This window comes from Hyaena hyaena, unplaced genomic scaffold (genome assembly GCF_003009895.1).
Source record: "Hyaena hyaena isolate Hyena2069 unplaced genomic scaffold, ASM300989v1 scaffold_815, whole genome shotgun sequence".
In the NCBI taxonomy this organism is placed as follows: Eukaryota; Metazoa; Chordata; class Mammalia; order Carnivora; family Hyaenidae; genus Hyaena; species Hyaena hyaena.
The window spans coordinates 61,875-85,763 of NW_024081447.1; positions in this window are offsets into that span (position 1 = coordinate 61,875).

Sequence of the window (23,889 nt, forward strand, 5' to 3'; positions counted from 1 at the left end):
TAACTCTTCCATCCATTATATGTCATTTTATATACGAATATTTGAATGAAAAACTTTTAAACATTAAGGTTTGACAAGTGCAATAAAGAAAAGGGTTTTGAGCTAATGCTGTTCTGTGCATGCAGGAGAGAAGGGAAGGGTTCATGTTATAATGCTTTTTATTCGTTCTTACACACTGTCCTCAAATGAAGTTATTCAGAAAAGCAATCGCACACCATCATCCAAATTAAAATGCAAACCTCACATTAACACGAATAAATGTGTCCATAGTTTCAGAGATTATTTTAGGAAATGTGGTCCATTTTATGTGTTTCTTTTATGATGAGTTTGGAATTTGGGGGAAATTTTGGCTCATAGCATAGAATACCAAAACTAAGAGATATAATGCAGTGCTATAATGGGTAATTTCTACTATTCTTGTACAAATATCTGATTCAATACTTCTAATTATTGGTTTGCACCATGAAGGAAATATTCCTTTGAGTAAAGCAAATGTAGAGCTTTTATTAAAGAATTCAAACAATTTTCTAGGTACACTTTTCATGTTACCATAATTTAATTTTCACCTCTATTTGACAGGGCCTGCTACAAATAGTGGAATCTAAAGGGGAGAAAAAGTATAGAAGTGAGTTTATTTTGCTATCACATAAAACAGAACTCTAAACTGTAGCATTATAAGATAAAATTTACCAAAGGTTTTTTTTTCTGACAAAACACTTAGAAAACAATTTCTAAAAATGCCAGTTTAAAAACAGCTTAAGAACATTACACTGTAAAAGTCACCTTTTTGTTAATTCGTTATTTATTGATAAAAGAAGTGTTTGTCTGCTTTTTTTTGTTTTGGTTTGGTTTGGTTTTTTTGTCACAATGGCTGTATTTCTTTTTTTTTTACAGGCTGTATTCTAAATATAATCTACTAGTTTTTATCCACTTTTAGCTCACAATAAAACCAGCTCTCCACCTTTCCTACTTGCTAGACAAAATGGATTAGAAAGTGATTCTCGTGTTAATTTTACCAGAAGCTAGACAGTGTAAGCTGCACATTTGGTTACACAGATTTCTGGACTTTCGATTATGTCTATGTAACTGTATTAGGAATGGTATTTTGTAAATATTAAATCAATGCATCTCATGATGTTGGCTAAATCACATGTCTTTAGTTCCTCACCTTCAAGGTACAGCCAGAAAATTTATTGCCCTAGATCAGGAAAGGATAAGAACTTTGTTTGTGAGCAAGCCTTTGCAGGGAGTACATTGATTTGCTAAATTGTTTAAGTTTCTACTTAACATTTCAAGGACCCAGCCTTGAGGATTCAATCTACAATTTTCGTTATGAAGAGAGGACACCTTCCACCTATGAACTCTCTAGGCCATGCAACCAGCTGCTTCCAGGTAGGTGGGGTTAGGACAAAGAAGAAGGGAAGCAAAGCCCCTCCTGTTTCTGGAGGCTGAGGATGCAAGACTTTGAAAAGCGATCTGAGACTGCCTCCCAATTTTCCTTTCTGGCTTTCTATCTTCTTAGCGGTAAGATACAGGAAGCCCAAGAGAAGAGCAACATCAAATTCCATATCAACTAAAATGCAACCTCCCCCACACCCTGAGGTTGTCCCACATCCACTTCCTGTGAGTTCATCTATTAGCTTTGAGGAATGGCTTTCCTAGACTCCACTTTGTTTCACTGTGGCCTGGATAGAAACCAGGCACTCCCATAGCACCCCTCTCTAGCCCCATAGGGAACTAACAAGACAGCTGAGTTAAGAGCTAGCAAGATGCCTTGATGGTAGAAGGTCATCTGGGGCTTTCCATCAGGAAGCCACATGAGGAATGAAGCAGAGAGAGCCAAGGCAAAAAGCACGTTGACCAAGCCAAGATAAAAGGTGCATATCAGCTGAGTGCCAGCATGATAGTAGACAAAGGGCATCACCCTGAAAACCAGAGGATCGAAAGGACTCCACATCCAAAGATGCTAGCTAGCTCTTCCCCATCCCTCCTAGACTATGAAAGTCTTACCCTTCCACCGCAATCACTAAATCACCAACTAGAAAGGGTCCCTGGAAGTAGACAGAAGGTTGAGAAATTTGGGGAGACAAAGCATGGTTTCCTAAAGGGGCTGCATTATCTAAAGGGATTATTTTAATTATTGGAGAGGACCTAATTTTAAATCGCAGAGGACTTTAAATTTATAAGAGAACCACAGTAGTTGTAGACAACATATTGGAACTATGTTTTCCAGTCACATCCAAGTGTAAGTTAAGTCAATGTTATAAAACCAACACAAAGACGAAAGTTTCTGTAATAAAAACAATTCCCTTTCCAAACACACATTATTACACGCATACACAGTCACAGCATGGTTTTTGGTGAGGAAACTAGCATGGTCCTTTTTGACCTGAATTGTCCACACACAATAACTATGTTAATCAAAGTGACCAAATAACCACTTGGGTTTCCTTTTTGGTTTTTCTGTGTATGTATTAGTCAGAATTACCAGTTTGAAGGAAAAAAGCAAAAACAAAATAAACTTGCTCATTTTTAGTTCAGTCATCCGAAGAAAAAAGGAATACTAATAACTGGCATGGTTATTTGGGGGAATTAAAATAGATGATTCATGTGAAGTTAAGGGCTTTCTGTAAATTGGTTACCACAGTGTCTGGTACCGTTATCTCCATCCCCCCCACCCCCATGCCCATCTTCATACATTTTCTAACATCAGCCAGGTGCACACCTTCAGCATCACTGACATCTCATTTTCCATTGCCACCATTTCAAGAACCCTAATCACTAAATTGGCAAGTATTCCTTGTTCTTCACCTGAAATAGTTACATTTTTAAAAGTTTTTGGCAGGAGATCTGATCCTTTGGGAGAGAGGTGGCCAGGCTGTTTCTTTTAAATGTTTATTTATTTATTTTGAGAGAGAGCTTGCATGCATGCACAAACTGAAATGGGGGCAGGAAGACAAAGGGGAGAGAGAGAATCCCAAGAGAGAGAATCTCTGCACCGTTAGTGCAGAGCCCAACATGGGGCTTGATCTCACAAAACCATGAGATCATGACCTGAGGCCAAAATTAAGAGTCAGACAGTTAACCAACTGAGCCACCCAGGCACCCCTGAAATAGTTCTTACATTTACTCACTCTCTCCATTCTCACTGCCATGGCCTTCAATACAGATCTCATTTCTTCTCTTTGGCACCTGTACCTTGATACTTGTGTCTTGTTTAATTCCCTCTCATTTGCAAACTGTGACTCAGTTCTGAGCTGGCCATTCCTTTCTCCAAGGCCCTCTCTTCTTTTCTAGAGATGCTCTGGAAAAGGCAATTAAAACTCCTGTGTAATTTTATATTATTTATATTATTTTTCTCTACAGATATAATTAACATTCATATTCATCTATAAACACCATATTCCTAGCATCTAGCACAGTGTCTTGCCCACTTCAAACTGTGCATAAACTTTTATTTTTGAATGAATGAAGACTCTGATACACTACAAAATCTTTCGATATAGATCTTGTAAGATGAAGACCAGTCTCCTTATTTTACTTAAAATTGAGTGACAATAATCGTTATTATTATTTGGAGAACACAGACATTTTCAGCATGCTTTTACAAGCATTTCATTTGAACGCTGGGTTTCTGGAAGGTAAGACAAATTGCCTAGGATCACACATGTAGTAAACAGCAATGCTGAAGCTTGAACACAGCGTCACTAGATTCTTTTCACAATCCCAATCAGCTTCAATTGATTGATTAATTAAGTGAGTGATTAATTGCAGGCAGCTGGAGCCTGTGTCACTGAGACTATATTCTTCATTGCAGTTTCATCCAGGGCCATGTTGATATGTTATATTGTCCTCACTGCCTTTAACCACATAAATATTAGAGATGATAAATGAAGGAGAAGGAGAGGGACATGTTGCATGTGTATCGTGTGTGTTTGCAAACTGGGGAGATACAATTTAAGGATATATTTGTTAAGGGCTTCTGGAAAAGGTAGTTCCTTTCTGGCTCCCATATCTCTGCAAGACACGAACAGGAAAACAGGTAGCCCTGGTTTTGTCAGCTCCTGGGGGTCATCTTCTGCCCAGGAAGAAGGCTGTGGAAGGTGGAGTGGGGAGACAGAAAATAATCAAGTTTTCTTGACAAAATGGAGCCACTTACTATACCACCTTCCAGTTAAGAAACCATTACATTCTTATTAAGCCAGATTGAATAGGGTTTTTGGCTACTTGTAACCAAAATTATATGAATTGACATAAGAAAGAAGTAGAAGTGGAGGGGAGTTTATACTTACATATTTCAGACACATGTATAAAAGACATCAATGTGACATTGCCACTGAATGTTACTAAAGTTTAAAAGTGCTTAGGGGCGCCTAGGTGGCTCAGTCAGTTAAGCATCCGACTTAGGCTCAGGTCATGATCTCATAATTTGTGGGTCTGAGCCCTGCATTGGGCTCTGTGGTGACAGCTCAGACCCTGGAGCCTTTTTCAGATTCTGTGTCTCCCTCTCTTCCTGCTCCTCCCCCCGTCGCACTCTGTTTCGGTCTCTCTCTCAGAAATAAACATTAAAAAAAGTTTTTAAAGAAGTGCTTGAGAACATTTTAGATCACACAGATAGGACTTATAAGATGTGGATGCTGAGGTCTAAACAGTGCATGAAGGAAATGACGGGTGACTTTACAAGGGCTGAAGGAGGAAACAGAACAGTCCCCCTCATCATACAAAACTCAGTTTGTCAATGGATATCCCATCTGGTTTACAGGTGCCAGAAACAAGCAAACAAAATTTTGGAAAATCAGACTAGCAGGGAATGTATAAGTGGAACGTCCTCTGAATGGATCTTCTCTACTCAAGAGAGAAAGGGGATGTTTTCCACCCACGCCGGGCATTCTGTTTCTATTTTCTGGGCTCTGCCCTATCCCAGGCCCCTCTCCCCACTGAAAGGCCATGGAGAAAATAGACCTCACCAAAGCATGAGACAGAATGACCCACAGTGTGGCTCTGGAAGTCAGCCAGTTCCCCAGCATTGATGTGGTCCCACTTAACTCCACTGGGGTGGATGCATGTAGAGGTTTTGTGACAGTGAGCTATCGCAGCAGCTGGCATACAAGAAATTGAAATGGAGTCACTGCAAGTAGGGTGGGCGGCAGAAATGCTCTAGAAAACACTGAAGTGTAATTTCAGGCAATGCCACATTGTTTGGGAATTCAGGAAACCACAGGAGTAAACAGGACAAGCTGGCATGCAGCAGGCAAAAATAAGGCAGGACTTTTTTTTTTTTTTTTTCCTGATCCAACAGAGAAACCAGATCAAAGATATGGAGCAGTTGGCATGCAAGTCTAGCTCTACAATACTGATTCATTCTGCTCCCAACTGTTTCTTGTGTGCCTACTATGTGTCACACTCTCTGCCAGAGGAGTATTCCAAGAAGGAAGGCATAATTCCATTGACACAAACAAACCGGGAGCCACCAAGCACAGAGATGCAAAAAAGTGTATCATTTCATTACTTTTTCTATAACAATGTATATTTGATTTGAAGCCACCATTCACACAGCAGCAGAAATAAGGCCTCCTTCAGCTCCATTTCCCCCGGGGTTGCCTCTCACTTCCAGGGAATTTAAAAAGTGCCAGGAAGTCTGGAGAGAGGATGGAGATGAGAAATCCAGTCCTCATAGCATTATCCATGCTACTGAACTCTTTGGGAGTAGCCCCCATCTCTTCTATGCGGCCATCTTCTTCATTCTTGGAGCAAGACCTCACCAGTCCCCTGTCTCACAGCTCCCGTCCACTCCTCATGGTGCTTCTCTGCTTCTTCACCACCCAGGGTCCTGTCTGTGCCTCTTCTTGGAGACACACCAGCACCTAAACCCTCTTCTTCCCTTTTCAACCCGCTTCCCTTTCCTGGACTGACAAAATCTTACCTAACCCTGGGCTGAGGACAGCACAACAAAAACCGACCCCTTCTTCTTTCAACTCTATTTTCTCAAGCGAAACCTTAATTCTGAGTTACAAAAACAAAATGGTCCACTCTTTTACTGTCACTTGTTTAATTTTTGTCCCTTTCCCTAAAGTAGCCCAGCCTCCTGAATGTAGAGGAAGGGTAGAGGTCAGACAGAGGAAATACTTGGAGGACAAAAGCCCTGGATGACATCTCCAAAGATTATCCCACCGCAATGAGGCTATGTTGTTCTTTGAGAAGGTGAGATGTTTCTCAAGGAAGAAACCATATATGAGCTGGGTCTTGAAAACAGATAGGTCTTCACTAAAAGAAGAAAATAAAAAGAGAATCAAAGATGTGAGCAAGACTTCACTTGTATTTTTAGATAACAAAATAATACAGGACTTAGGAACAACATGCAGAACCTCATAGAAAATGGAAGTTCAAGGTCATTAACAGTATGAAACGTCCACCATGGGTAGAAAAATTGACCATACGCTGCTTTATTTTATGTGGTTAAATGTCAATTCAAAATTGACATCCCCTCTCTCACTTTAAAAGTTCAAAAACTAAAAGCTTTATTTAAGAAATATATAACTTGGGTAAGGCCCCCAAACAGAGGTCAGATAAAAAATCAAGAGCTGTATTTACCTCTTCCTCTGTGACAAGTATCTATTTGACTAGAGGCTTCCATTAGAATAAATAAGTAATGGAGTACAGCATTGTGTAGAAAAAGAGATCCCCCCACAAAACCGCTACTTCTGAATTAGAAATCTTTAGATGCATGTTACATAACTGATGTGATCAACTATATCACCAGAAAAATATGTAGACACAATAGGCAAGACCAATTATTTTTAATCACCCACCAACCTAAGGTTTCCCACCAGCAATCTGTATCACAGATTTTAACAACACATGTAAAACCTCCCTTGACTTCAGTGAGAGTTGTGTGGGTGTCCATGCACTGGAGAAAAGAGTCCCATGAACACACATCACTTTTCTCAATTTACATTTTCAGCATCGTGAATTTAAGCATCTCAATGAATCGGACAAGCAGTGCTACTGAAGTCTCAATTCTAAATAAATAGTTTAAAATAAAAAGTTGTATAAATATCAGTCTGTGCCAACAATGTGGTTTGAGAGGGAGTGCTATAAACACAAAGTAAATTAAATGGGATCTACTTTTGTGGGGTAAAAGGCTACTTAGACTGGTTATTATAGAGAAAATTCTGTTGTGTGGTGCGACAGCACGTACCCATGTGGCTAACCTACAACTGGTAGAAGAAACAAATCCCACCCATACCTAGGAGCGGTGCCACAGCCAGACCACAATTCCTATGAGGGATGAACTTAATTTGCTGAAAATGAAGGCCAGGCTCTGTTGCAGCTCATTAGCTGGTTACAGACACACTGCGAGAGAAGAAAGTGGAATTCAGTCGATGTTCCAACTTCTACATGTGCTGTGAATAAAACAGACTATTGTTTTTTTGATAAAGAAGTATTGTTTTGAATGTGCAGAGTGGCTAAGTAAAGCCAGCAGAATTTTTTGGCCAAATATAGTCTCTTGCTCACTCCTAAAAATCCTAGCTTTCAAATTAAGAGCTGAAGTCATTGAAGAAAAAAAAAAGTTTACATTCCTGCAGCCTGCTGCAGCAAAGCCAAACAAATGTTTGGCTTAAAGCTCACTTACATCTCTTTCATGAGCCTTTTCTTTAACATGGAAGTCTGAAAAATACCATTTCTTTTATCGAGTCATTTAATGCCAAGTGTTTTGTGTGTGTGAGTGTGTGTGCGTGAGTGTGTATATGTGTTTATGTGAGGACATGCACACTCAGCAACGGTACTGTAGGGTCAGTGTAGTGGTTTTAAAGCATGGGGTCATATTTGAATTTAAAGAAACCATGGTTTTACAGCTTCTGGCATAATTTAGGTCACAGTCACAAACCGATTTTTTTTAAGCATCATTAACCACTGAATGGACAAGGAATGTGTTATTTTCAAGGAGTTCCTTTGGTGCCAGTTTAGGCAATAAAAACTAAGGACAGGGGTCAAACTTGGGAGTGTAACGTAGTATGTAGTTGCCCTCCTGATGCACTTTTTTACCATAAAAAGTCAACATGCTTTTTGGCCTTCAGTCTCCAAGGGCAAGCTGCCTAACATGGGGTAACATCAGTCTGTTGGAGGCAGGCATCTGGATGGCAAATTTCCATGCAGTCAGTCAGATTGGAGATGTGGGACTCTGAAGAGCCCGCTAAGGATTATAAAACCGCCGCACTGAACCTGTACTGGCCTAATGTTTTTGAGGATCATGAGTTGATTCTCCTTACAATATTCTGCGTGGATCAGCCACAGTTTTGAGGATGAGTTTGAGTTTCATTATCATAATGGCCTTCATAGAAAACAAATTCCCAAACTGAGAGCAGAAAAATGAAGTGGTTTTAAAAAAGAGCCTCTTTACAACTAACCGGCAAGGGACAATCCATGCCCAGACCTGAGAAAGGGAAAGGAGGGAAGCTGTATGTGCCTCATCCTCAGCCCTGTCATCCTAGCTGTCTCCCAGCTCTGCATGTTGGGGGTGTTATTTTGTTTTTAGGAGTAACTTGGTATTGAAGGTACATTTCCCAAGTGCAAATGATCAGTGTGTCAGAGTGAGGAGAGCAGAGAGTAAGTATGCCTTCATGGTCAAACAACAGCATGACGAAAGCTGGGGGCCTCCTTACACCAATTCTATTTCCCTTCTTAGACGGTAAGCACTAAAGAAACAGGTACTTTCATTACAGAGTGCAATTGTTACATGGAAGGAATAAAATGAAGCATTTACCATAAAACATTATTTACAGATTGAATTTTTTAAAAAGAATATCAAAAAAAAACCCAGATTTTTTTGGTCATGTCCAGAGGGTCCCCAAAGTCTCTCTTTAGATGTAGTGGCATCAACTTTAATAGAATTTTACCTGTATAGATTTACCTGAAGACTTTACATCATCAGTGTACGAGTGACCGAATCAGCATAAAAGGAAGATCTGAAGAAATATACAGTTTATTGTATATTTTTCCAGATATCTCAAGTTTCAACGCTTGTGCTTTTGAGGAGTATGTGAACATATTACATTCTACCAAAGAATGTTCTTGATTTATGTCAACATATCTGAGAATTAAGTCCAGAGAAGCTATAGGAGAAATAAGATCACCTTTGGAGAGAATGGATGGAGACTGCCTTCCATTCAAAACACAGTACCAAATCATTAATGAGATGGCCCCAGACACACATTTTCCAAATATGTACTTGTTGAGTATATAAACTAATGAAATGCTTTCATTTTTACCATTTTTTTTCATTTTTATCACTTTTATTAGTTTCTGAAATGTTGTCTAAATGGCCTTGCTTCTGTAAAAATGTTTTAGATTACAAATTTAAAATTTTTGTCTCATGCCGTCATTGCAAATATCCACTATTGAATTACCTATCTGTGTGTCCTGTCTGCCCTTACAATTGTCTGCATTCTCCTTCAGTTCTAGGTCCTCAGTTAAGACTTTTGTACTTCTGTGCCTGTGTCTAACATTATTTTATCTTCTTCCCTCCAATCTGTTCTGAGATAGAAAAAGAGATCTAAATTTGTTAATAACTTATGCTAAATAATAATCAGTATGACTCTGGATAAAAACTTACTACATAACTTCCCCAAGAATTCTGCAACTGCATTTTTTATCAAGAGCTAACATTGCCAGGGGTGCCTGGGTCACCCAGTTAGTTAAGTGTCTGACTCCTGATTTCAGCTCAAGTCATGACCTCGCCGTTTGTGAGTTCAAACCCCAAGTGGGTTCAGTGCTGACAGTGTGGAACCTGCTTGGGATTCTCTTCCTCTCTCTCTCTGACCCCCTCCTAACTTTCTCTGTCTGTCTCTCTCTCAATAAATAAATAAATGTTAAAAAAAAAAAAGAGCTTAACATTGCCAAAATATCAGTAGTCAGTCAAGTAAGGAGCTGTAATATACTATCTAGACTATCTCTAGACTACCTCAAAAAATCAAAGAAAACGTATACAACAGAGATGTGAGTTGACCACCAAATGAATTTTTTGCTTAATAGGCCTTTACTTTGGAGTCTAATTTATAGCCTAAGTTTCTCCAATCCCACCTCATATTTGAAACTAGATTGCAGTTTACAAATAATTTCCACACAGAATACTATTACATCTCACCTTCATAACATGAGTATGTTTGGCTTTTTCAGCTAACAAGAAATAGAAGCATATTCAAGGTACCTTTCGCCAGTATAAAGCATTACAGGGAGTAAGGAATATAAGCACCTTTAAAGCAAACCAAGTGGACAATGGATATTACTCAGGGACGGAAAGATTGTTCGAAGTATGGTGAACTCACACAATCTGGTTATACATCATCACTTAAGCAGCAGAAGCACATTTCTGCCTTTGCCACAGCTACATCATTATTCTCACATATATTCTTATTTTAGTTAATTTTTGGTAATATTTAAAACAACTTAATAAAACATTTTAAAAAAATACTTTCAGTGTTGGGGCACTTGGGAAGTTTAGTCAGTTGAGCATCTAACTCTTGATTTCAGCTCAGGTCATGATCCCAGAATTGTGGGACTGAGCCTCACCTCAGGCTCCATGCTGGGCAGGAACCTGCCGAAGAGTCTCTGTCTCTCTCTCTCTCTTTTCCTCTGCCCCTCCCCAGCCTCGTGCACACTCTCTCTTTCTAAAAGAATATTTTTTTCAGTGTTCAAAAAGTTTAATTTAGGGGCACTTGGTGGCTCAGTCATCTAAGTGTCCAACTCTTGACTTCAGCTCAGGTCATGATATTGTGGTTCATGAGTTCGAGCCCTGCACTGGGCTCTGTGCTGACACCAAGGAGCCTACTTAGGATCTCTCTGCCCCTCCCATGATCATACTCTCTCTGTCTCTCTTCCTCAAAATAAAAATAAATTTAAAAAATATTTTTAAAATATTTCAATTTAATAAAAATATTGTATTATTTAAAAACTATAAAACATTAAAATTATTTTCAGTAGGGCATGATTAAATGTTGTGTACTTTAAATAACCAAACATAAAGATAGTACTTAACACTCACTCTTACTCCACACATACAAAACAGACACACAGACACATGATTCACTAGTAAAAAGAAAAAATACTGAGCCTTTTGATGTGAAACATTTCTGGCAAAACACGAATAACTTTATCAATTCTGAGTTTTCTCAGAGAGTTGGTATCTAATTAAAGATACAGACTTCAGATGTTACCACTTTTATTTAGTCTTGGGAAAGAGGAATCATTTAGTTGTTGCAACTCAATTCTTTGAATGTCAGAGTTTTCTGTCTGTTTATTGTCCTGACTGCAAACTGAGCATTCTCTTATATGAAGTGCTTTCACTTAAGAGAGACCACTTTTCATAGAAGATGGACCCCACCAAAAAAAAAAAAAAAAAATCTCTGCCAGGATACAGAAATTAGGGGCATAAAAGTCAGCCAAAAATCAATAACACCACGGTCTCTGCAAGGTGACAGAGAATGTATACCCATCGCTTTTCCAGCTTTCCTGACCAAGTCTACTTCTGTAAAGCTTCAGTCTTGGTATCTTGAGAAAAGAAGCAACCAAAAGGAAGTGTGATGGAAATTTCCAAAATACAGAGAGTCTGTTTGGATGAAAACACTGAAGACAGACTTCTATATTTAATGATGGGGCCTGGGTTGCCTGTCTTCTGTGATCACTGGCTCTGTGTGGTACACTTTGGTGAGTTTATGATGGTGTAATCCTCCGATGAATGAAGCACTCCTTCCCTTCACTGCTGTTTATTCTTAGCTTATGCACACAAAGAGCAAAGAAAGTTGTCAACAACACATTCAGTTTACACACTGAGCACTGTTAAGAGCCAGATGACTCAAGTGAACCAAGAGGCTCTTGTGTCCTGAACATCTTTCATTCATTCATTCACACACACAAATATTTACTCTGCACCTACTATGTGCCAGGTACAACAACAGAAGAGGTTAATTGAGGAAAAGTGAAGGACAGGGATATGGTCATGGTAGAGAGGGGAGAAAGAGGGGAAAAATAGTTTGTGTTTGTATTAACAAAAGGGGAGATTCTTTTCCTGACATCCTGTAAAATTTTGTGCTTCTCAGTCTAATTTATCCGTCATATTAATTGAGTGTTCATTTCTAATTTGAACCCTAAGATTCTGGGGAAAGGGCCCTGTGTTGATGAACTCTTTACTATTCCCATCAAAATTACCACAGTACTTGGAAAATACATCTACACTAGCTCTCTAAAATAGTCCAAGCCAAAAGAATATACAACTCCATGTATTTTAAGAGCAGAGGATAATGGAGATAATAATTTGTTGCTTTTTATGAAGAAATATAAATTTCATAATTATAAATGTCATTGATATGTCCATTTTATAATGATAAAATAAACAGACTAAAGAGAAAACTCTCACAGCACCTAAATTCTAACACTTTTGATATAATCATTTAGGAGAAGATTGAAGGAGAATTCAAGACAAGGTTTGGTTTGGTTTGGTTTGTTTTTTTTACCTGGAGTTTGGAAGAGTTATGGATCACCTTACATTTTTAAAAAGGAAGTCCTGCCTTTACGGGGGAAATTGGTAATTCTGGCTAATGGCAAGCTGTCTTAGTATCATTCTGTGAACTGGGACAACAAAAATAGCACTCATTTAAAAAAATGTTTTCAAGTCGTGATTTCTAGAAGTCACTCCACTTATCACTATGTCAGAGTATTTTTCTTCAGTCCATTAGAAGCAGGTTTTGCCTTTATGCTCCATTCAAGGATTCCAAAGGTTCACTCACAATGTCAGACTACAATAAAATTCAGCGTAATGTGAACCACTATACGATATTGCCTTTCCTTATTGCCTCTCAGTTACACTGTTCTAAATGCAATAAAAGAGAAGCTGTTCTGAATGGGACAGATAGATAAATGAGTATCATTCTCTGAGTTGAAAAGTCACAGACTATAATACACTAACAGCTTAGAGGTGAATTTCTTATACTGATGGTTGGTTATGCATGTTTGAACATCGGAGGAACCTGAAAAGCATGTAAGGTTGCTTATTACACATCATTGTGGTTTTTATTTAGTATGTATTCCACAATGGGCAATAAGGCAGTGCCCCCACCAGCTGCAAATATATCCATGCGTTTTTCTAGAGAGCAAGCCCAAGCAGCACTGTGGTCATAGGAAAAGAGAATCCATGGCCATTTGCTCTGCTGAGGAGCCCCTGTGAAAATGAGATGCCTCTTTTTACACAATGACTTGACTCTTAGCAACAGTAAGAGCTAGAGAAGCAAGCTATGCCCAAGATATTCCAGGGGCTGTAAACACAGGAATGCTCTGAGAGGTGCCAGTGGGGCCCCAAATGCTCCTGAGCAGTCTACATACAACTTTGGCACAGTACAGAGCTGTCTCTGCATTCATTAGCCTGAGGTGAGCTTATTGACAGGAAGGCAGGAGCACATGATGAAGCTTAATTTTCTATGCCTTCCATACTGCAGCTCTGATCTCTGTAGGTGATGTCAGGAGCATTCCAAACATTAAAGTCAGTTTTAAAATACTGAGAGTATATAATCATTATTTTACATACGGTCGTCTGTTTATTTGAAGATGAAAAAAAAGGACTCCCAGACAATTCTGGCCTATAAATACCACCAACCCGTCATTATTTTAAGTGTTTCCGTCACCGCTAAAAAAAAAAAAAAAAAAAAAAAAGTTAAAAAAAACACTCAAAAGTAACATTTCTAGGGTAATTATACTCATATTTTGAAGTAACTTATCTTAAGAATATGAATGATCCTGTGCAGCTTACATCTTGGGTCACTTCGTGCAGAATTCCCACTAACAATCCCTTTGCCTGATACTTAAAATAAACCCAGCTATTCCTTCTTCCAAAGAGAAAATAACAAAAATCTCAATGGTCGCAGTGAAATTATCCCCTGTGACAGAGTGAGTCATCTAAGCCACTGCAGGCAAAAGCTCCCTTCTTTGAAAATGTGTTCCCTGTCTTCCTTCTAGGGAACCTACACTACTGGCATATGACTGGAAAGCATGAAGCTTTACTTCATTTTATGCACCTGACATGGTCTGAAGGAATTTTGCTGCAAGTTAATGTTTTTGTATAAAATTGTATTTTCTTCCTGGATTTCACCATAGACTTAAAGCAGTAGGCCCAAAGGAAAAAGTTTGCACTAAAACATTTTTAATTTCAGTGAAGAGTTCAATGTTTGCCTCAACAGATATTTCTTATGACTTTATTTCATACATAACTAACAATTCTACAAAATATCAGCACTGAGTCTATGCCTTATTCAGAGCACACTTATTATTAAAAAATGAAATATCCATAATTTCTTACATCATTGACAGTATTTGGTATTTAAAAAGTCATGCTGACTGTGCCAATTTTATAGTTTAGTAATACTCATTGAGAAACCATTGTGAGGATTTTATTCATCAGAATTCACCAGCCTTACCAGTAATTTTACACACAATATATCCACTTAATAACACCTTCTTTCTCTCTTCCATTCTGTTCCAATTCTTAAATATTTAAGAGATGCAAGTTTCATGATTTCTATTTGTGAGGTATCTCAAATCTAATGGGTTGGTTTCTTAAACTGTATCCTTTTCTTAAATGTTTTTATTTCTTTTTGAGAGAGAGAGAGAGAGAGAGAGAGAGAGAGAGAGTGTGTGTGTGTGTGTGTGTGTGTGTGTAAATGGGGGAGGGGCAGAGAGAGAGGGAGACAAGAATCCAAAGCAGGCTCCAGGCTCTGAGCTGACAGGGGCTCAAATTCACAAGCCGTGACATCATGACCTGAGCCGAAGTCCAACGTTCAACTGACTGAGCCACCCAGGCACCCTGTATCCTTTTTACTTAAATCAACAAAAGGGCATAACAAACTTTCTACTATTTATGACACACTCTACTTCGTGTCAATGAAATTAATAACTTTTATGAAATCAATCCATTTCTTTCTGGAAGTTTTTCAAATTTTTTTCAAAATTTCTTCACCTTAAATATTGTATTTCCATTTTTTAAAAATGTTCATTGGAAGTTGCATAGGCTTTACAGAAATTCTGAGTTACTCTAACATAAAAATTACATATATATATGAATATTTACAGGGTACTTTCAAATTACAAATCTCCAATCTGCCTACTTCTAGGCAGTATATTTTTCTGACACAGGTTTTAAGAAATACAACAAGAAAAATAAGTTGAGTCTATAATAAGTCTCTCTTAAAGGTGTCAGTGTTTCCTGTTATCTTTAAAAATTTAAAAACAGAATAAAGTGAAAGGCAAGAAAATCTATGTACAATGCCATTTGCTGAGCCAAATATAATTAAGAGATCTTAAATTAATGCCCCCCTCAAAAAAAAAAAAACTTTACTAAATGGTTATCTCGATAGGATCAGGTAAGACTGTCCATTAAGAATGTCCATACACTGACAACTGCAAATAGATAAGCCCCCAACTCGGCACCACCACCCAAAGGACAACAGAGGCAGGCATCCTGAGAAATGTCCTAAGGAAAAAAATATAAACAAAGAATCAAAGAAGTTAGGGCTGAAAGAACATCAGAGATCACCAATGATGAAATCACCTATTTCACCATAACATTTTTATAATTAAAAAAATTAATGAACGTGTAAGTTCAAATAAAATTCTCTGAGAATACGGGTCCTTTAAAATAAAATACAGATAGCTCCAACATGATTCAGTAAATTAATTATGTACCTAGTGTTTAATGATGTTTTTATAACTTAGATAAAATAAATAATAGACAGATTTAGAGCCTTCAGCTATTACTTTCAGAACCTCTCTCTCTACCTTTTGTTGTCTCTTCCAGGTGACACTTCTGTATCCTATTTCCCCAGACTTATCTTCACCAAACTGACCAATAACTGCAATTAAAGCATTAACCATATTGGTTTAACATGTTAATCCTAAAATGGATATTTCCATTTTAGAGCACAAGCTCTCAGGACCCCAAGAAGTGAATAGGAAAATATGAAATAGTTGACAAATGATGAGAAAACTGTTTAGTCCACAAAGGGTTTCAAATTTGTCCTCAGGTGGCCATCTGGTCACATACTGGTGATAATCCTTACGGTGGAAGTTACTGGATTACAGAGATGATATTTGCCACCAAGATAAATGGTAGAGTTTTGTTAAAATCACTCAATTATTAAATTGTTCACTTCACCAAACTGCTAAATAGTAATCAATACCACTCAGAGAATGACACTATCCCTTTGCCAAAACATTTTCATGATGTAATTTTCTGGGAATGGAGAAAGAAATCGGTGGGAAGTGTGCCTTCCTTCATGAATGTACACATCTTACTAATTAAGCCATGTGTTGTAATTTTATCTAAGCAAGCAGGAATGCACATAAAAGTGCTTACATTGTACCATAAGAACTTGATCTAAAACACAAGCATGGAATAGAAGAAGAATGGTAAATTATCACTAAGTGGAAGGTGGTAACAATAGTCGTTCAAAATTCATAGTCAGCAAGGCAACACAACGTAACTTAAAGCCCCAGGCATACTCTTCATTTGGGTGGCACAGCGGAATACAACCACAAATCCATGCTGAAGAATTCTGTCTGTGGAGGTTTGTGACAGCTACCAAGGCAAGCAAAGAAACTCACAATATGGCATATTTTAGAGGAAAGTAATTCTTTGGCCAGAGGAGATTGTCTCCATTGTAATCCATGGCCTAAAGGACAAGCTGCTATGAAAATTCCATGGCTTCTGTGACAATCTTTACTATTCCTCCAAGTTTCAAAAGTCATTGTCACTCTGTATTTCACTGGACATTTCCAGTGGGTCAGCTACAGAATCTGGAGTTCCTAATGGTTATCTTCCATACTTAGGTTTTCCAGAATGAGCCAGCAGTGGAAGGGCATGCTCCTGGTCACAGGAGACGTATTGGAGGCACCTAAAGAACAGGTCCACTGAGAAGTAAAGTAAAGATTGGACACATCTGGGAGCTCCACAGGGAACCAGTGGGAGCTACAGAGATTCAGAAGCAGAAGTTTTTAGATCGGTTATCTGTGTGTCTGTGTGTCTGTGTGTGGTTTGGTAGTGTAGTACCCAAACGTTTAATTCATATATTAACTCCATGCTTTAATCTTCATATGTGCTCACCTCTAAAGGCCCACACAAGGTTTTGGGAAATTGGATAATGTGTATTTAACAGCACAAAGACAGAGAAAGGATTTTTTGGGAAGGGAAGAAATGGAGAGGTGTGTGAGAGAGAAGGAAGCAAGGAGACCCTAACAAGATAAGCCCTTAATTTGAGGTGATGCTAGATTAGCTAGAACTGTACTTAAATGTTCCACAAACAATTAAACCTTTTTTTAATCTTCTATTTTCATATTGCTTTCTCTGACATTCTAGAATCAGATTATCAGCTGGCATTTCTCTTTTCTCTCATTTTCCTGAATCTCAATGTCCTATAATCCCAAATTTCAGTAATTTGCCCCTTCTAATCTCCTAAAATTGTGGAACAAACAAAAGCTTGTTAGAACAGTAAAACGAACAGGCTATGTTTGAGGAGAAGCATTAGGGCTCTTCTACGATTATTGATATCGTGGACTTTTTTTTCCTTTGAATTCCTATCCCTTTTGATTATCCCTTAATTCCTTGCTATGGTCTGAATGTTTGAAATACTGTCGAGTTGTTACATAAATTATTAATATGTCAGGCTTTACAGTTGATTTTCTCTATGAACTCTAGTTCTGAGCTACAGTGAATACTTTTAAATTTTTTTCATGTTTATTTTATTTTTGAGAGAGATAGACAGAATGGGGGGGGGGGAGGGGCAGGGAGACACGGAATCTGAAGCAGGCTCCAGGCTCTGAGCTGTGACCACAGAGCCCGACACGGGGCTCAAATTCACAAACCGTGAGATCATGACTTGAGCCAAAGTCAGACCCTCAACTGACCGAGCCACCTAGGCACCCCTACGATGAATACTTTTAAATAAAAATGGTGGGCAGGTGGTTCTGCTACTTCTTTATGAGTTGTCATGTATCCGAATTAGTTCTTCTAGACGAAGTGTTATGCTAAAAGCAATGATGCTGGCTCCACAAAATGAACTGCACCCAAAAATAAGTACATTATTTAAGGTAAATGAACCTTGTAAGGGCTCTTGAATGTCAATGATTTGCATGGAGAGTGTTTTCATTTGTAGACAGATTTCCCAAAACGTCTGTTATGAGAGATTCTGATGATAGGTGAGCTCTCACTAATGATCAGAGGCTGGGGCGCAGATGTTGTACAAAGCTACATCTCCATTAACAAATATTTATATGGTGCCTATCATCGGCCAGGTACTATGCAAGACCCAAGGACTCTGAAAATAAATATGCTATCCCTTTGTCAAAAGGCTCATAGTCTAGTTTGGGAGAGAAACATATCCTCAAGTACTGTACAGTCTGATATAGCATGAATAAATGCCAAAAACAAGGATAAAGCAGATGGACCTCTTGAACAAAGAGATGTCATTTGAATCCTATCTTGAAAGAGTGGACACATGTCCCAAAGGTGGATAAAACTGAAATGTTTCTGTGTCAGAAGACATTCTGGCTATGGTCAAAACATGGTTAACATTCAATAATTCATAGCTTAGTGTAGCTGTGAAGAAGTAGTGTAGATGAGACTAAGAGTAGGTGACACATGGAACCTTCCAGTGCCACACTAAGGAATTTAGACTTTATCATGTAGGTGACAGCTGGCCATGGTAGCTTCTTAATCATGTTTGATAATCCATCAAAAGAACAAAACATGCAATTTAAAATTTTTGTGATGTACTTAGTTATACTCTACCCTCACTCCCTTTCCAGGTGTTTGCACATCTCTACTTTCCAGAAATACAGTGAGGGCAGAGTGGCCCTGGGCCTCTTGTGGAAGACTCAGGCCCTGGACGGAAACCCTCTCCAGTTTTAGGGCAGCCATTTATTTTAAACCTTATTTCACTCCCAAACCCTGACTAACCTTTTGCAGCATACCCAAATGACACAGAATCCAACCTACCAGTAAAATATCCCTGAACACTGGAAATATTCAGCAAAAGGGTTTTCATCTTGGAAAACCCAGAAAAACATAATAAAACTGTCATGTAAGTATTTACAACATGATTGATAACATCGCTCGTCTCATGAAATTCTTAGTATCATGAGAAAGTTCAAAAGCAAATGAGAAACAGTCACATCCTCCTTCATCCCCCAGTAAAATCCAGTCACCTTGCAAATTGGGAGTTTTATGGCCTTGAGGAGTGATAGGGTAATGGGAAGTGCAATTGTTTGAGCTACTTACATGATATATTTCTGATATCTCACATAAGTCCGTGAAGAATAACTTATCTTCACTTCTTTCCTGACAACTACTGTGTCAAGAGGTGGCTCAAAATGGGTACTAAAGAACGTGATTACATGTACTTACTGGGAAAAAGGAATTTCTTTTCACTTTGTACATACAAATAATGGTTTTATTTTTGTCACACTTTGCTTTTGTCTATAAATGACATAAGTATAAATGGACTGAACCAAAGCCTTTGGGAAGATATTAGCAGCAAGAAGATCTGAGTTCCAGACAAATTATGCATTTCTCAAATTAAAATTTAAATCAAAATTAAAGAAGAGGCTGAGACTAGAACTCCAAAAAAAACTCATAAATAAGGCATTGTTCTCTTATTTCCAGTCCAAATGTTGTTATTCATGTATAAAAAGTCATTATCAATATAATTCTAATGGAAGTATATAAAATTAAAATTTGTGAACGTGGAACTTGGCAGGAAAAAAAGAGCCAGTCCATGCTTTTCTTGCCTCCATGCTCTTTTATATTGATACATATTTTGCTTCTCTGTATTTACTCCAACTCTTTTTTTTTTTTTTTTATAAAACACTCATGTTTTTTTAATCAGTTGCTTAATCAGAGGATCTAAACACTCTATGGGAAATTTCTCCTTTCTTCTCCCTTGGCTACACGAAAATAAAGATGCTAGCTGTGGCAAATATTTCACAAGAATTTCGGCTACCTAATAAGCTTAAATGACAATGGAAATAAGAGAAGTTATACAATTATATTGGTTTTCACATTATTTCCATTAGCAACTTTTTGTTAACTTTCCAAATTATGTATTGTTACCTTGACCCATTTTTTAGATGCCTCACTGGATCTGAAAGGCAGTAATTTGGAACTTAAAATTTGAACTTTCAATTGCTATATTTTTAGTACAATCTAATGGTATTCACAGGAAAAAATGTGGATCTATATTAGAAAATAGTTTCAGAAGCCACTACCCCTTTTAGTTCAAATCTCTTTTTATCCCTAATTTTTCCTAAAAGAATTTCTTGCTAATTTATTTAGCTAATTACTTGCTCAGGCCATTGGATTAATTTTATTTTATTGGTGGATTTTCAAATTGTGCTCCTTTGCTAGTTTCAAGGATGAAAACGTAAAAATCACGTATGTTAATTTAACCTTACAGTGTAAGTGTATACTTTTTTTTATTATAATTTATAGCACAAAGGTTTCAGACACTATACATGGCATTCCAATTCCTACAAGAAATTTTTGAGATTCAGGAATCATGAACCATGCCTAAGTTCTTGGAAACTATGTGTCTGCTATGGTGGCTGTTGGCTCCTGTGAATGGAAAAAAGTGCCACAGAGAATTTCAACCAACATGAAGCAACTGTTCCAAAGAATGTGGCTTAAGATTTTCAAAGACAAGTCAGACAGTTAAAGCATGCAGCTGTACAAGAAGGTGACCAAGAGTAAGAATAGATGAATCAAATAACAAATGCATTACGAGACAGGTTTGAATTGCCAGGACTAACTTAAGTCTCGTATTTTCACCTGAGAAGCATTCATATTTCAAAAGAAACTGAATGAAAATAGTATAAGCATATGCAGAACAAATTTTAAAAGTGAGCAGTAGCAAATAAAATAGTTAAGTAAATGATGTCCAAATCAATGTAATGAGAGGTTATCAAGTTACCTTGACAATGGGAAATACCTAAATCCTATATGTTCTTTTGAGGATAGCACATAGGACAAATTTAAATCACACTAAAATTTCATCTAAAATCAACTACAAAATTCTCCCAGAATAAATTAGCTTCCAAAAATCAAACATTTTCAGAGAGCCTATAAAAAAAAGATAAGTGTGAAGTGTAGGCCTTCTGTGGAATCACCAAAACCTCTTAGCTCTTTATTCTTCCTTCTAAAAAGTTTCTCTGCTGAAATATAATTTAGAGAACATGCAGAAAATAAATGTAAGATGGGCCAAAAAAGTATGAGGGCTGAGGCTCCAATGACAATTTAGAGAATATAAATATTAGACTTCAACTCATCTCTTCTTGGTGAACGCAACTCATTATTTCCTAAGGAAATCAGGCTTGACCAATACCATTGTGAATTGCTTGTATAAATTAAATATGCCACTTCTATAGAAAACTTTAGGTCAGCAGCAGATGTTGGTAAATTCCTACAGAAATGCATGCCCAGAGAATGTTTTTTTTTTAAATGGCAGAAATCTGCTAGCTATTCCTGCCTTATCTGCAACAGCTGAGCAATCTTTCAGTGCCACGCGGAGACGGAAAACTTGGCTCAGATATAGCGTGGACAAGCTTGCCTTAATCACATTGCTCTTTTACATGTGCACAAGGACATCAACATTGACAGTACAGAGTAAAGCAGCCATTTGCTGAAAACAACTGTCAACGTTGTCAAGTTTTTGGAACCTCTTATAATGTGATTTGTATGACAAATCTTGTGGCATTTTGTTTGTCAGCAACAGTAGTGAATTTCCATGTATCTGGGAAGGCAGAGAACTGTTCAGAAGTGGATTGGGTTTCTTTACACAGACTGCATTAAAGGAAAACAGTTATTAATTTTAAAATGACAGATTTCAAATAGATCTAGAATTTTGAAAGTGGAATTTCATTTAAGATATCACACAAGTGTATTTTCCTCCTTCCACACAAACCTTGAAAATTGCAATCATCATTCGATTTTCCTTTGTTGCACTCCAGGTTTTGAAAACTGTTACTATAAAAATATTAATATTTTCTAAGACTGGAATTTGTAGCAGTAATTACTAGGGTGTGTTCTAAGTGACAGTAAGCTCAGTCCTTTCCTCAAGAACTAGGTGTACACTGCCATATGCCTCATGAAATCGGATATAACAAGTTATAACTAACCTAGCACACACCAGTGTTACTCAACAATGTAACACTATTAAGAGACTATTATAGAGATCTTATGGGGGCACCTGGGTGGCTCAGTCGGTTAAGCGTCCAGCTTCGGCTCAGGTCATGATCTCATGGTTCTTGGGTTCGAGCCCCGTGTCAGGCTCTGTGCTGACAGCTAGCTCAGAGCCCAGAGCCTGTTTCGGATTCTGTCTCTCTCTCTCAGAAATAATAAAACATTTAAAAAAAATTTTTTTTAAGATCTTATTCCTTTATTCCTACTCTGAGCTGCGTTTGCATACAGCTATTCCTTAATATGCTTCACTCATTTGTCCTCAGCCAAGGTCCTCCTCTGCGTGAATGGAATCTGCTTGGACCTGCTCTATGACAGACTATATATCTCTTCCTCTGTCCCCGCTCTATCCCAGCCCCCGCCCCATGCAGCTGACAAAATGCCCTTGGGTGTCTGATACCAGTGTACTTATCTACCAAAAAAACCTCAGGTTCTTCACATCTACACTAGTTATGGTTCCTTTAGAACAGATCTGACAAAGTCTAAGGAGAGAATCTTTTGTGTGCTTGCTCTCATGTGGATATGGTTAGATAATTCCAGAAAAGGTACTCTGTTATCTGTTAACTCTCCCTCTGTTACGATGCTTTGCCCTTCTCCTTAAAATATGCTGAACTTAATGTGTACAACCACTCTTATAAATAGTAGGTACTCAATGATTTTTTTACTGAGTTGACTTGAACTGAAAGGGTAAATAAAATTAAGACACTTTTATCATTGAAGAACAAATCCTTCAAACTCCGGGATATCCAGTTCTCTCTCCTGTTTTTCCTCCCTTTATTTTCTGGAATAATACCAGAGAAGGTGCCTAAAGTATCAATAGAAATACAATACAAGCCATAAATACAAGCCACATAAGTGAACTTAAATATTCCAGCAGCTATATTAAAAAGTAGAAAAGGATTAATTAATTTTAATAATATATTTCATTTAACCCAACATAATCCTAATGTAATATAAAAGATTCCTTTGTCTTTGCAATAAGTTTTTGGAATCTGATCTGTATTTTATACTTACAGCACATCTTAAATAGGACTAAGCACATCTCAAGTGCTCAATTTCCCCATTTGGCTAGTGGTTGCCACACTGGACAGCACAGTTCTAGAGACCTCAGGTCCAGCCATGCTTTGTCCGCTCGCTCATAGGACTTCAGGTAAGTCCCTTTTCTAGTGAGTCTTGTTTTCCACATCTATTGAAAACACTTTAATATCTCCTGTCCTATTTTATCTGTGGGCAATTTGTGACAAACACAGGGAAAAATGCATTCAAAGGTAGTTTGAAAACTAGGAAGTTCTCAGCAGTTTTAAATTTTTATTGCTATTTCCTCTTTCATTCCCCAGAATTCTCTCACTTTCTCCTTTTTTTAAACTGGCTGCTAGTTAAAATCATATATGGAAAGGCTTGATGTGTTTTATGGTTTAAAAAACTACTGTCAAATGCTTAAAGTACGAGCCTTTTTCTCTGAATAGCAGTTTGCCTTCATGAAATCCCAAGCTCCAGATAATATCAATAGCTTGCCTTTTCTGTGATGGACACTATTTCTGAAAGACACTCACATTCCATAGTTTTGGAGACTTCTTCCATCATCTGGTTTGGCTTTGATACTTCTAGACTAGCGCTTTGCT